Below are 14,728 nucleotides of genomic sequence, written 5' to 3' on the forward strand. Positions count from 1 at the left end.
TTTATGTTTATTTATTTTTGAGAGAGAGAGAGAGAGCAGGGGAGGGGCAGAGAGAGAGAGAGAGGGAGACACAGAATCCTAAGCAGGCTCCAGGCTCTGAGCTGTTAGCATAGAACCCGGCGAGGGGCTCAAACTCACAAACTGCAAGATCATGACCTGAGCCGAAGTTGGACGCTTAACCGACTGAGCCACCCAGGCACCCCTGAAGGAAATTTTCTTATAAAACACTTTGTTCATACCTAGTGAATGAACACACCCTGAAAAACATCAGTTCTTCTGGGGGAGGGGGGAGGAACAAACACACAAACACAACGCTTACAAAAAAGAAATTACTGAAAAGTAACAAAATGTTTCCTTAAAGATTCTGGAGCATTTGTAAATGTTTTTGTAAAAATACTCCATTCTTTGGTAAAATGTGCATGACTCATGTGTACCTGTGTCAAGGTGTCATTGCTCTTTATCTGTCTTGTGTGCTCCATATTGATGAGTTTCCACAAAGGTTTTGTTTCTGAGGAGTCCACATTTCTGCACCTATTAATGTTGAAAAAGATCCCCTTCCTATGTCCTGCACACAGCAAACAGCCCTCTTGTGCTTGGTATCACCCATCTGTGAAGGACAAGAAATAGAACCCTGACCCCGAATTCTGAGCCCCAGAGGCTAGTGTTTTCTGAGCAGTTTCCCCCGCTGCCTCTCAGCTCTGCATTCTCTTCTTCCTTGGCTGCCTATGTCTGAAAAATGGAGAGCCACGGCAGCGATGTAGGGCAGGAAGTAAATGGAAAATGAACAAGTGCAGGGCAGAAAGGTCAAGAAATGAACATCTTAAGGGTGTGCAATGAGCACACAACATAAAAACCGGTGAGACCTGGACCCTCCAGGTCATGAGCCCACGCGTTGGAGTTTGGGGAGGTCGTCATATCCAAGTCACTTCAAACACTGAGGGAGCACCACGTGCAAGGTCCCCCAGCCCCAGTTCTAGGCACCAGATCATGCTGTTCCTCTCTTAAAATCCATTATGCTCCACGGTGCCTTCATTCAAATAGATCTGACTTCTGGAATCTAGACCCAGAATTACAAAGTGAAGGCAAAAGCTAGGCTAGCATAGCTAAAGTTATTCAAAGGAACTTTCAAAATAAGAACTCCTCTTTAATAAGCACATTGGGGTTTTGAGGACCATCAGCCTTGCCTCTACTGCCCTTATTGGATGAGAGGGATGTGCCGCATACATTGGGAGGCGTTGTGAGTGGCAAGGCTACCCTTGATTGCAAAAGAAAGGTCATTGCCAAGTGATAAAGGGGAAGGTGAGAGAGAAAGAGCCTTTCAGCACTTTAAAAGCAGAAAAACAAAGCGCTGTCCCCACCCATCTTCCTCCCTCCCTAAATTTCCTCGGTAAACTAAAGGTGGAATCGGAGTTCAATAAAGCCACCCGAGTTCCTTCTTCTACTTGGTCTGTGCCACAAATAATCCATTTGTTGCCTGGGACCTTATCTGAAGTTTCTGTCTTCAGTGATCTGCATGCGGATAAGAGAATCAAAGGAAATTTTAGCTACACGTTTAGCTACTAGGCTTAGGTAGAAAATTGGACTCCGTTCCTCAAAATAAAAGAACTAATTTATTTTCTAAGGGAAATTGTCCCTTTGGAAGAATTAGAAAGGACAGGGGGCAAAAGCCACCAAGGCTTTGGAAGATAATGAAGGGCAAGAAAGGGCCTCAGGACAGCAAAGTCACAAACCACTCAGTGTGGTGCCCACCTCAGCCCCACAGGAAACAACACCCACAGAGAAAGTTGCCCAGGGATCCCTGCGCCTCGTTCAATAAATGAGCGTTGGGGCACCTGGATGGCTCAGTTGGTTGAGTGTCCGACGTCAGCTCAGGTCATGATCTCACAGCTCATGAGTTCGAGCCCCACGTTGGGCTCTCTGCTGACAGCTTGGAGCCTGGAGCCTGCTTCGGATTCTGTGTCTCCCTCTCTTTCTGCCCCTCCCTCACTCATGCTCTCCCTCTCTCTCTCTCTCTCTCTCTCTCTCTCTCTCAAGAATAAATAAAACATTAAAAAAAAACTTTAATGCATAAATAAATAAATAAATATTAAAAAAATAATAAATCTCAGCATTTCAATCGGCATCTTAGGGAATTGTAATCTAGTTCTCTCCTCAAGTAAAATTATTCTTAATTGGCCTCAATTTTAAAAAGATACTGGCAGAGACAAAGTCATTAATCCAACAATGCAATGTGACAAAGAAACTTTAAAAAATTTGGAAATTGTTGGCTTGTTTTGTGGATCCCTCCTCAGATGCTGAAACCCACCTAAAAACATTCCCTTCTCAGGGTGACAAGGTGGCTCAGTGGGTTGAGCAACCAACTCTTGATTTTGGCTTAGGTCATGATCTCACGGTTCTTGAGATCGACCCCCACACTGTAAGTGCAGAGCCTGCTTGGGATGCTCTCTCTCCCTCCCTCTCTGCCCCTCCCCCTGCCCCCCGAAATAAATAAATAAACATTAAAAAATTCTCTTCTCCCTTCCTTCTTTATCCAAATAGTTATCCAAATAGTTAAGGAGAATATGCCCCATTCTTTCACCTTTCACTCTCCATGACTCATGCAACAAATATCCAGTCTCTGTCCCAGCCCAAGTTTTTGCCAGTGTCAGGCAAAATCTAAAAGAATCCACCTCTCTTTGTCTCCATCTCTGCCCTGGGCTTTCAGTGGTCTTAGGCCAGAAGTCTCCAATCTTCATGGAATCCCTCCACCAACACGGTCTCATTACCAAAAGCAGACAGTAAGGAACTTTCTGCAAAATATCAAGTATGTGGTACACACCACTCACACACACCTTAATCTTTAACTGTCAGAACTGCTCCTAGCAAGCTTTCTATTTCCAGGAAACAAAACACTATATTGTATGATAAAACAAATGAACTTTTAGGGTTGCCGATTTAAGATACAAAAATGAGGAAATGCAGATCCTCAACTGACATGCTAATAGGGAATCTCTTTTATTTGCCTCCCCTATATCCAATAAAATATGGGCTAGGACAGTATAATAATTGTTAATATCTACTGAGGACCTGGGGTGCCTGGGTGGCTCAGTTGGTTAACCATCCAGCTTTGGCTCAGGTCATGATCTCATGGTCCATGAGTTCAAGCACCACATCAGGCTCTGTGCTGACAGCTCAGAGCCTGCAGCCTGCTTCAGATTCTGTGTCTCCCTCTCTCTGTGTCTGTCTCCTGCTCATGCGCTCTCACTCTCTCTCTCACTCTCAAAAATAATAAACATTTAAAAATTTTTAAAAAATCGAACACACACTCAACACATTTAAAAAATATATATACTGAGCACTTACATATCAAACTCTGTGGATTGTTTCGTTTAGGCCTCATGACGATCTTGAGAGTAAGTACCATTATTATCCACATTTTACAGATGATCAACTGAAGCTTACAACATCTAGTAGGTGGCAGCACCACCCTCTGCACCCCGTCTTCCCACAGGACATAAGCTCTAATGCCTCCCTGTTGACTGGGAGGGACAGAGCACAGGGTAGCACTCAGGAGACCAGCCTGGCCTTAAGTCCTACTTGTTACTTACCACTAGCTAGCTCTAAGTCATTGAGTAAAATGGAGGAGAATTTAAAAATGTTTGGCCACACAGCATTCTACTGATATTTTCTAGCCCTTCTATTCTGATTTTCCGGAAACCTCAAATTGGTCTTCCCTGAGCCTTTGGGATTGCTGGGGAAGGAAAGGAGGTGATCTTTGCAAAGGAGTGTTAAAAAGTAGAAGTGGTGGGAGGGATGGGCAAAACAGGTGAGGTGGGATGGAGATACAGGCTTCCAGTTATGACTGAATAGGTCATGGGAATAAAAGGTCCAGCATGGCGAGCATGCAGTGATGTTGTATGGTGAAAAATGGGAGCTACATTTGGGGTAAGCATAGCATGGTATAGAAGTGTTGAATCACCATGTAGTACAACTGAAACTAATGTAACATGGTGTATCAGCTGTGCTCGAATTAAAAATTTTTGCATAAAAAAAAGACTCAGGGAGAAAGGGCACCATAAAAGTGCCAAGCACAGACTTTGTGTCAAAGTGCCTACATCAGAGTCATATGCATACTTAATAACTGTACAGGAGTGGGCAAGTTACTTTACCTCTCCACGCATTATTTTTCTCATCTGTTATGTGAGGACAATATTAGAGCTATTCTGAGAAGTGAGATCAAACACTGACATTTTAAAAATTAGCAACTGCAAAATAATAAGCATTCAATAAATGTTAGGTATTAGCTACACCAATGTTCTTCCCATTTTTTGTTATTAATATATCTTCTAACAGACTTTTCAAAACTTCCTCTTTATGAGTATTTTAACTGGCCAAAAATTTTTTACTGGTAGTTTGCCATTACATGCAGAAACAGAGAAAAAATTAAATTATCTGCATGATTAGAAATAGTAACATGAAAAAAATTGTTTTTAGTTTATTTGTTTTTTTTTCTTAATATATTTATTTATTTTTGGGAGAGAAGGTGCACAGTGGGGGAGGAGCAGAGAGAGAGGGAGACACAGAATCTGAAGCAGGCTCCAGGCTCTGAGCTGTCAGCACAGAGCCCGACATGGGGCTTGAACTCACAAACTATGAGATCATGACCTGAGCTGAAGTCAGCTGCTTAACTGACTGAGCCATCCAGATGCCCCTATTTATTTATTGTTGAGAGAGAGAGAGAGAGCATGAGCTGGGGAGGAACAGAGAGAGAGCAAGAGAGAGGGAGAGAGAGAATCCCAAGCAGGCTCCATGCTGTCTGTGCAGAGCCAGATGCAGGGCTCCATCCCACAAACCATGATATCATGACCTGAGCCGAAATCAAGAGTTGAATGTCCAACTGACTGAGTCACCCAGGTGCCCCTGCATCAAAACAAATTTTAATAGGAAAAAAAGGAAGAAAAGACTGTGTCAGAGGTTGGCAACCTATCAGAACATGAAGTCAGGGTTCTGACACTTCACACAGGGACTGAGAAACGCAAGTGAGGGTGGGAGAAGGGTCATGTGGTTCCTCGACTATGCAAGCAATGACAGCAGCAGCAACTTCCTGTGCCGTATAAACCAAAGCTATTAGGTGCACGCACCCACGCAACAGATTACACCTACGCTGTCCTCTAATGCTTATTCAGTGACCAAGGTGAACAAGGGTCTGTACTAAAGATCATATACCTCAGCTTTGTCTTCTGAGAGCTGATGATCTATGAAGATATGGGATAAATAACCATGAAAATGGTTCCAAAATACACATTAGAAAATAAAAATGAAAAAGAGCTACTATGAAAATCTCAGGAGTAGTGGGAGAGAGACAGTGGAGGCGGGTAAAGCAAGGCCAGGAATTGGGATAGTCCTGAAGCCACAATGACAGGGCTCATGGGGTAGAGTGGCCCTTTGGTCTTTGTCACATGCATGCTTGAGAGATGAAGCACCAGTGTGACCTCTATTTTTATGTTTTCCACTCTCCCAGTGGAATTTTCAGCCTTCTACCCAGGGTGAGTCCTGCAGCAGTAGGAGCCCAGTAAATAGCTGGTTGGATCAATAAGCGAGAAAGGCTTATCTTGGTGCATTTATTCAAAATGTTTTCATTTATTCAACAAGTCCTCTGGTGGTTTTAAAATATATCCGTAAATTCCTTGATACTCTTCCCTTCAGAGAATAGAGCCTAATTCCCCTCCCATTAAGTGTGACTGTATTTAATCACTTCTAATGAATACAAGGTGGCAAACATAGCTGAAATAATGGCCCATCTGAGATTAGGACGTACAAGCCATAGCAGTTTACTTGCTCTTTCTCTTGAATCACCTCCTCTGAGGGAAATCAGCTGCCATGTCATGAGGGCACCCAAACAGGAATCTGGAGAAGTTTACATGCGGTGAGTAGCGAAGGCCTCCTGTCAACAGCCACGGGAGGGAGCCGTCTTGGAAGAAGAACCTCTACCCAGTCAAGCCTTCTGATGACTGGGTAACATCCAGACTGCAACCTCACAAGAGAACCAGCCAGCTAAACTATTTCATAATTCCTGACCCACAAAACACAATAACATAATAAATGTTTGTTGTTGGAAGCTATCACATTGTGGGGTCATTTGTTATGCAGCAATACATACCTAATACAAGACTCTACCCTCACTAGGTGCAAGGCTCTGGAGCTACAATGATGTGTAAGGTATGTCTGTCCCTGCCCTCGTAGAGCTTAGCCTATTAGGCAGCACAGACAAAAAACAATTCATACAGACTGACACATGCTTTCATAGAAAGAATGAGGTCCCAATGAGCAGGAGATTCAGGGAAGCACAGAAGAGGGTCATTCAGCCCAGCCTAGGAGGTCACAGCCAAGTGATACCTAAGCTTTAGATCAAAAGATAAGCAGGAATTATCCAGGTATATGAGTCTGCTAGGGCTGCCATAACAAAGTACCAGGGACTGAGTATCTCAAACAAGGGAAATTTATTATCTCTCAGTTCTGAAGGCCGTAAGTCTGAGTTCACGGTGTCAGCAGAATTGTGAGGCTATGAGGTTGTGAGGCTGCAAGATAGGGATCTGTACCAGGCCTTTCTCCTTGGCTCATAGATGGCCACCCTCCCCCTGTGTGTCTTCACATCATCTTCTCTCTATGCATCTCTGTGTCCAAATTTCCCCTTTGTATAAGGACACTGGTCATATTGGATCAGGGCTCTATCCCAATGACTTCACTTTAACTTGACTACCTCTGCAAAGACCTGATCTCCAAATAAGCTCACACCCTGAGGTCCTGGGGGTCAGGAATTCAGCATATAAATTGGGGGTTTGGGGAACACGATTCAGCCCATAGCACTAGGTACAAGCATATAAGGACAAGGGAGAATAGTCCAAGCAGATGGATTAGCATGTCCTACAAACCGTATAGGCAAGACATAGCACATGCAGTTGGAGAATTATGAGCACGAAGTGAAGGACTGTGGCGAAAGCTGGGGCCAGATCATATAGGGTCTTACAAGCCATGTTAAAACATTTAAATTTTATCCTCAGAGCAGCAGCAACCATTGAAGAGGTTTATGTAGGGGAGTCACATCATCAGAGCTGCAGCTGGGAAAAGTCACTCTAGCTGCCTGGCTGAGAATGGATTGGCGGGAGCAAGAATTCCTGCAGGAAAGAGCAGGGAGGTGACTGCAGACAGCCAGTCAATGAAGATGGTGGATGCTAAGGTGGTAGTGACGGCATGGGAAAACGTAGAAGATTCAAGTAATCGTAGACTGAGATCAACAGAACTGGTTGAAGGAAGAGCTCTTAGTGGGAGCGGGACAAGGAAGAATCAAGGGTGGTGCCAAGTCCCTCGGCTTGGGCAAATGGATGCATGGCTTGTGGCAGCCTTCACAGAGAGAGGATGCAAGGAGAGGGTTTGGGCTAAACAGAACCAGTCCAGCGTTAGACCTTTTGGGTTCAAGGTTACTGTGAGTCCCACAAACTAGCTGGGTTCCAGCCGCAGAAGACATCTCATCTGGAGGAGAGATGCTTGGGAGCCATTCACGTGAAGCCGCTCATTGAAGCCCTGAGGACGAAGAGACATCTCTGAAAATGAGAGTGCCCTGGGGCAAGAGTATGTATCTTTGGAGATCACCAACATGGAAAGACAAAGCACTGCCCTGAGAGCTATGAAGAGAACCAGGAAATCAAGAGAATAGATTCATTCAAAAGATGGCAGTCAGCAACAAATTATGCTGAAAGTCAAATATAAGAACTGGATGTGCCCACTGAATACAGTGACAAGGACATTGCTGATGACCTTGATAAGCACATCAACCTACATGATGCTCATGTGGAGTCTATAAAGTAATGTTAACAGCCTTAAATATATTAGAAAGATCTGGGGCATCTGGGTGGCTCAGTCGGTTGAGCATCCGACTTCAGCTCAGGTCATGATCCCACAGTTCCTGAGTTCGAAACCCAGGTCAGTCTCTGCACTCACAGCCCTGAGCCTGCTTTAGATTCTCTGTCTCCCTCTCTCTCTGCCCCTCCCCTGCTCATGTACTCATGTACACTCTGTCTCTCTCTCTCAAAAATAAACATTAAAAAATTTTTTTTCATTAAAAAATTAAAAAACAGAAAGATCCTTCTTTCTTTACAAATAGATAAAAGGAGAGCTCCTTAGCCACCAGTATCACCCCCAAAATCCTTTCCAAGCATGTACCCCACGCAGTATTGGCAGAATGGCCCAAGTTTTTCTGCTAAGTCCAATGGAGAGTTCACCAAGACAACCCTGAGGTAGGACCATATTAAGAGGAACCTGCTAGTAAAGGCATTGACGTGCTTCAACACACAGCAAGCCCACCCAATGTCCTCCTGGAACACAAGAAACAAATCCTTTTTCACAGAAAGGTGGGGAGAGGACTTAATGTCTAGTGCTGTCACAGGAACAGGCAGGACCCTGTCCAAAAGGGGCCCTGGCAAGCTCTTCTTTCTCTGGACAGCACAGACTCTCTGGCTAAGCTTGAAATTACTAACAACCCTGCAACCATCACTTAGCCTCTTCAGTCTCTCCTCCCTTGTTCGGAAAATAAGGACGACAATACACCTCAGCACGAAGGGCTGAGTGAGGATTGGATGAGGTTTCTTAGCACAGTGGTTGGCACATAGTAAGAGCTCAGGAAAATATTTTTGTTATCATAAATAAACTCACACTGTGGATATGATAAATATTATTAGTGCACCCTCAGAAATCCTTCTTTGTGCACTGGAACTTAGGAGCCTGTGGGTCATTCTCATCCTCCCCATCACCACCTGCACCTCCACCATCCTGCCCTGCCCACACACTGCTGTCCAAGAACAGGAACTCAGTCTCACGATTCCTAGCACACGCCCTGCATCCCGTGTGCCTGGCACATGTCGGTAAGTAAATAATGCTTGTGGAATGAGTTAATAAATTCCAAGTGTATCTACTAAAACGTACTTACCAGAGTAGAGAAACACTGCTTCCAGGAATGGAAAAAGTCATGTACGAGGAGTCATGGAAAGGCTGGTAAGTCTGAAGAGGAAAAGATCTGGGGCTTGCACCATATTGTGGATGAAACACATAGCGATCCACTCTTCAACAAAGTTCAGATAATGAGCAAAGCAACAGAGCAACCTGACCGCACAGCAGGAAGAAAAGATAACAGCGGGGTTTTGTTGGTTTTTTACCCTTACATGGGGAACTCCCTTTGTAGGCAACAGAACCCAGAGAGCAGTTACAGACAAATGCATATCTTGTGGTAAATGCCAAGGGGCTGCAAATTTTTATCACATCATTAATCAGGGGGTAGAAGTGGCAAGAGTTCTGGTGAAGCAGTGCCAATTTGGGAACACCAAAAAACAAACAAACCCCCAACATAATCTAGCAAAACCCAACAAATTACATGACATTTCAGACCCAGCAGGAGACAAAACCCAGACCCCCAAAGAGGAAGTGATGTATTCACCCTGGCCAAACAATGAAGTCAACACTTTGAAAGGAGAAAAGAAAATCAAGTAAGTACAAAGGGACAGCCGAAATTCCTTAAAAGAACATGGAGGGTTGTGTTTGAAGGGGCTGCATTTAGCAGCATCTCTCTCTCTCTCTCTCTCTCTCTCTCAGTCAGCCCTTATTGGCAAACACTTAGGGGCTACTAGCCTCTGGAATGAGCAAGGAGAAATGAAAGTCTCCTTCCCTTTACTAACAGAAGACAAGCAAATGGCACACCCTGAGATCAACGTGGAAAGCATGGAGGGAGAGGGAATCACGAAGTGGCTAGTGGGAAGATGGCCCAATCCTGAATGCTAGTTATCCAGTGTAGGCCTAGAGTTGACAATTAAGATGTAATCTTCCGTGTAATGATGCTCCACAGTAATAGGACCTCTTAATCCCAGTTATCTCAAAGAAACATAAACATTAATTAGGCTGTTCCCAATGCCTCCAGGGGAATTCCATTTTCATCTTTCATTGAACTGAGAAACTGAGGTACAGAGAAATGAAGGAAATTGCCTGAAGGAGGGCTGTGTGAGTCAGCAGCCTGACCAGGAAGCCGGGGCTGTGACTCCTCACTTCCTGGTTTCCTCTCTAAATAGTAGAGCACATTCCCTTCAAGAGGCAGCTCTCCAGGAGAGAAGGCAAAGGAGAGTTAGGTCATCCTGGGGAGGAGCAAGATACCTGCCAGCAGGCACACAGGTCAGCAGATAATTGAAATTTCTTCCAAGATGGGGCTTTCTCCTTCCTTTACCAGCGTTTCTCAGCCTGGAGAATCAATCTATCCCCTGTCCTGACTTCCTGCTCCTTAAACAGGTGTCGTCCCCGCTCACCATTCTGAAGCAGTTGCCACACAAATTAGCAGCACTCTGTCCCTAAGAGCCCTGGAACCCACTTGTGGCCCAGTGTGTGCCAAAAGCTTCCGATGGCTGCCGCGCATTGTCAAACTCTGGCACATGCTTCGGCAAAGAATTTTGTCCTTCTGAACGGCCACCAGGAAGTTTGTTTGGCGAGCCGTCCCTCTGAAGCAAAAAAGGAAAAGAAAAGGCTGTAATTGCTTATTAGAAGCCTCCAAAGCTGAGTGAAAGTTTAACCAGCTCTAGGGAAAGTACACACACACTACTCCCACAAATTGTTTGAGGACTTTCCACTTTTCAGTGCACTGGAGCTACATTCTGGAGCAAAGGGGCAGCAGCGACCATTCTAGAAGTTATATCACAGGTGGTGTAACATTACCTTCTGCCCACTGGGATCTTGTCAGCTATGCGTGCCTGGTCTATTTTGAAAGCCATCTGGGCTTGCTACCTGGGACATGGGTAGTGTTAACAAATCAAGGTTCGGCTGACAAGAGTTTAACCTACCTCATCTGGTCAAGAACAACAGCAAGAGCAACATCTCAGCTGCTGAATTTGTGATGTGAAACACTTCTTTTTCTTCAACATAAAATTTAGAGGCACAGTGTAAACTACAACTGTAACCCAGATCAACCAACTTCGGAAGGAAAAACATAGACACACCTTTTTACTTGGATTTCTTCATTATTTGGGCAAGAGGGCAACCAGTATTATAAAGCTGAGCTCTTTCCCAAAGGCAGGGCTGAGAGCCAGCATCCCAGACAGGCAGGTGTAACAGGCCCCGGGTGTGCAAAGGCCCTGTTCATCGTCTTGGTCTTATGTTTGGGAGATGCTGGCTTCTCTCTTTGCCACTGGCAGGCTACCCGTTCTCAGGGCCCAGTCTCATACTATATTTTCAGCTATGCCACAAAGAATGCAGCCTCTCTGTCTCTCTGTGGGGGGTCTTAGCTGCTTTAAGAGGCAGCATTCTAGTCTTCTCACTGTCCTGTCTCCCAGCCACCAGGGGGCCAGTTGAGGGGGGCGGGGGGTTGCTACCTGACCATTAGCACATGCTCTCTGCATGCCACCTCACTGCTTCAGCCCTAGAAACCACTGTTTCTGGCCTTGCTGGGACACCCTCCTTTCTCCCAACTCCCAAATATAAGTGGCTCCTTTTAACTTCTGTACCAAGGGAGTGGTGAGGATTTATGCAGGCATATGGGAGATACCATACAATGTCAGCCCATCTGACTGCCTACATTTGGTTTTTGTCCTCCTAATAAGAAAGGGGGAAGAGTTTATTGCTGGCAGATGATCCTCTTAGATTTTAAGTACGGGTGGTTGGAAACGCTTCATCTCCTTCCATCTCAAAATGAGAGAGGCCACTGAGAAAGATGACCAGATAAGTCCTCAGCTGATGGTAAACTGGCTTGAGGTCCAAAAAAGAGTTTAGAGGTGAGAGTGAATCCAGATCAAAGCACTCAAGAAAGGCTAGTGGTGAAGTCAAACCAAGAAGATGCCCCATTTTTAGCCACCATATGTGTCCAATAGTGAGATCTTTCAGCCTCCATATGCCATTACTGACTTAATAACTATCATGTGCAATATCCTCTTAATTAACTTCTACTTAGACAAGTAATAAATAATCTCCCTTTCTATAGGAAAGCTAGGACTCATTCACCTAAATAAGATTTTCCCTCTTCTTTAAGGTAGTAAGATCAATATAAGTCTTTCAGAATCTTCCCTTTTTTGATGACTATTGCTAGAAGTGAAAAGTTAGAAAGGCCGGAATAATTAGGTTAAGTCATAACTAGCCCAGTGCCATCTGTGGGTTGAATGCGCGGATGATCTTGGTAACAGTTAAGCCACTTACTAACCTACTGCTCGCTGGGGAGAGATAAAGGAAAAAGTGACTAACGATGGATGGTCTAAGGAAACAGCTGTCATTATTTTGGTTCGGTTTACAGCAATTCTCGCTTTCTAAAGATAAGAATAAGCAGGTGCTTAAGTCATTAGACCCTGGGGCCGGTGAGGAGGCCAGCTCCTCTCTGAAGAGTAGTCTGTGCTGGTGGGGGGTTTGAAGCCAGACCTAGGTTCAAATCCTCATTCTGTCACTTACCGGCTGCATGACCTTAGGTAAATTACTTAACCTCCTTGACAACATCAAATTCCTCATCTGTCAAAGGGAAGAATAATAGTATTCACCTCATAAGGTTGTGAAAATTAGCATAACATGTCAGGTGCAGGGTAAGGGCTTAATCAGTGGCAAACAATCACTGGAGAATAAATAAAATGAAGAAGATTTGTTAATAAACACGACTCTTCCAACTAATCCCACCTCCAATTATGAACTGGGAGCTCAGTGTATCATCCTTCACCCTGGAACCCCACTCAGCAATGATGCCATCTGCTAGCTTGCTGGCTGTAATAATCCAAGGCTAAAGGCCCTTAAAAAAAAAATACCCTGCTGAAAACAGAGTGTATAGAAAGCAAGTAGAGAAACTTAGGGAATGAAAATTTACTCTGTATTAAGAGCCTTCGGAGACATTCTGCAAAACATTTGCATTTCTGACAAGACGCACCCAATAGTAAGTTTCCATTGCTGTAAAAAGTTCCCGCAGAGATCTCTACCCTGGGTATTTCAGGTCTCAGTGTGCATGGATTGGAAAAACTCCTCTTGGCTTGGAGCACAAAAGTGAATATATTAAGTATAAAAAAAAGTGGCAGAGAAGGTAAGGTATGCCTAGAACTTCCGGTTCTAAAAGCCAAATGATAAAACAAATCCATGAAGGCATCCAATTATCCCTGGCACCATTTCATCTCTGGTGTCAGATAATATATAATGAAACAAAGAAATTATTATGTGTCTCCTGGAATAAAGAGAGAGAGAATTTGCTTTACCAAATGTATGAAGAAGCTTCTCACCTCCCCTACAGACCTGGTTCTCCTTTTTTTGGTCCCCTCCATAGGTAAGATAGTACCTATATTTTTCATACTCATTGATTTAAGAGATACATAAGAAGAGAGTGACGGTATAAACTCAGGAAAGCTTTCTAATGCATTTGTAGTTTATTCGTTAATGACAAACACACACGTTTGGGCAGAGTACATTTCTATGCCAGTCATTTCATCATTCAGTCTACAGAAAGTGTTTGACGCACACAAAGCATCTCCGACCCCTTGCAATAACTTGGTGTCCCTGAGGGTGTTTTCAGCCACCAGCTGGGAGCCACTGACTTAAAGCACAAACATGATGTGAAGGCGGGAAGGGATGCTCCACACATCCTTAGTGTTTTCTGCAATTTAAACAAGGCGAGAGAAAACTACTTTCCCCAAAACATCTGATCGAGTGAAGATACTCTCATTTGGAAACTAGTTTCATTTCTATGTGCTTGGAAATCCCACCCATGCTATAGTTTCCAGCTCTCTAGAAAACAATAAGTATTGCCAATAAAATATTTATTGAATGATAATGACCTGGCTTATAACCTCCAGGGTGTCTATCCCTTTAATTAACCACATGTACTGTGTTGTCTTTGTGATATTTTGATAGTTTCCAGAAGCAGGTATACCTTATATGAATAGAAGGAAGGAAAAAAAAATACCCAAAGTCATGTAAAAATAGAACCAGAACTGTAGCTACCACATGTGTTTTAAGTATATTACCCGTACAATTAAGAATACAGTATTATAAACCAGCTCTATAAATCTTATAATAAAAACAGTAACACACCAACTCTTCTTAGCCACAAAGAGGCCCTTAATACTATTATAGATTCCATGATAATGTGGCTTTGGGATTGGCATTATATTTTGAAGTAAGAACGTTAGCTAACTGAGGTAAATTGAAGCACATCCCCTCTGCGTATCTAAAATGAAAGAGGGAAATCTTCTTGCAAGACAGGAGCAGGAGCAGCATGTGCCTGTCTTCAGTATTCCTGGAAATCCTTCGGATTTTTACTACCATCTAAAAGTGCTAAGAAAATTTAATTTTCAGACAGGGCTTCAGGCCTGGTTCTGTAGACAACACAATTGCGATTCTTTGCCTTCAACGCAGACCTGAACTAATCCAGGAGAGTGAGGAAAGGTCCGAGTGGGTGCGAATACAGTTTGTAAATTTTAAAGGTGCTAGCCTATGCAAATGTCAGCGATTACTGATTACACTTCTCCCTGACCTTGACTCATCTGGTAGGAGAAATGACTTTCTGAAACGGCCAAAAAGAAGGTATTTCAACATTATGAAGAGATCCCCCCCCCCCGCCCCCCTGGGTGATACACAAACATAGAGATAACAGTATAACACACTCTCACATACTTACCTCCTAGTTTGGGTGTCTGGCATCTTATTTCATTTACAATCTTCATTTCCCCTGAACCCCCACCAAAAAGAAAGCTGGATCATTTTA

At 43.9% G+C, this 14,728-nt stretch overlaps 1 long non-coding RNA gene across 1 annotated transcript in view; it reads right to left on the reverse strand.

The window, feature by feature from the left end:
* LOC124528706 (uncharacterized) overlaps positions 1 to 9,093 on the reverse strand; it is a 22,718-nt gene extending 13,625 nt beyond the window's left edge. Inside the window, exon 1 of the long non-coding RNA XR_006966217.1 lies at positions 8,963 to 9,093. This is a non-coding gene — a long non-coding RNA (uncharacterized LOC124528706). The remainder of the gene's footprint in view (positions 1 to 8,962) is intronic.
* Between the last annotated feature and the right edge of the window lie 5,635 nt (positions 9,094 to 14,728).

Source organism: Lynx rufus, unplaced genomic scaffold (genome assembly GCF_022079265.1).
Source record: "Lynx rufus isolate CCGP_SWC_20201006 ecotype Redwood Valley unplaced genomic scaffold, mLynRuf1.p SCAF_6, whole genome shotgun sequence".
Classification (NCBI taxonomy): Eukaryota; Metazoa; Chordata; class Mammalia; order Carnivora; family Felidae; genus Lynx; species Lynx rufus.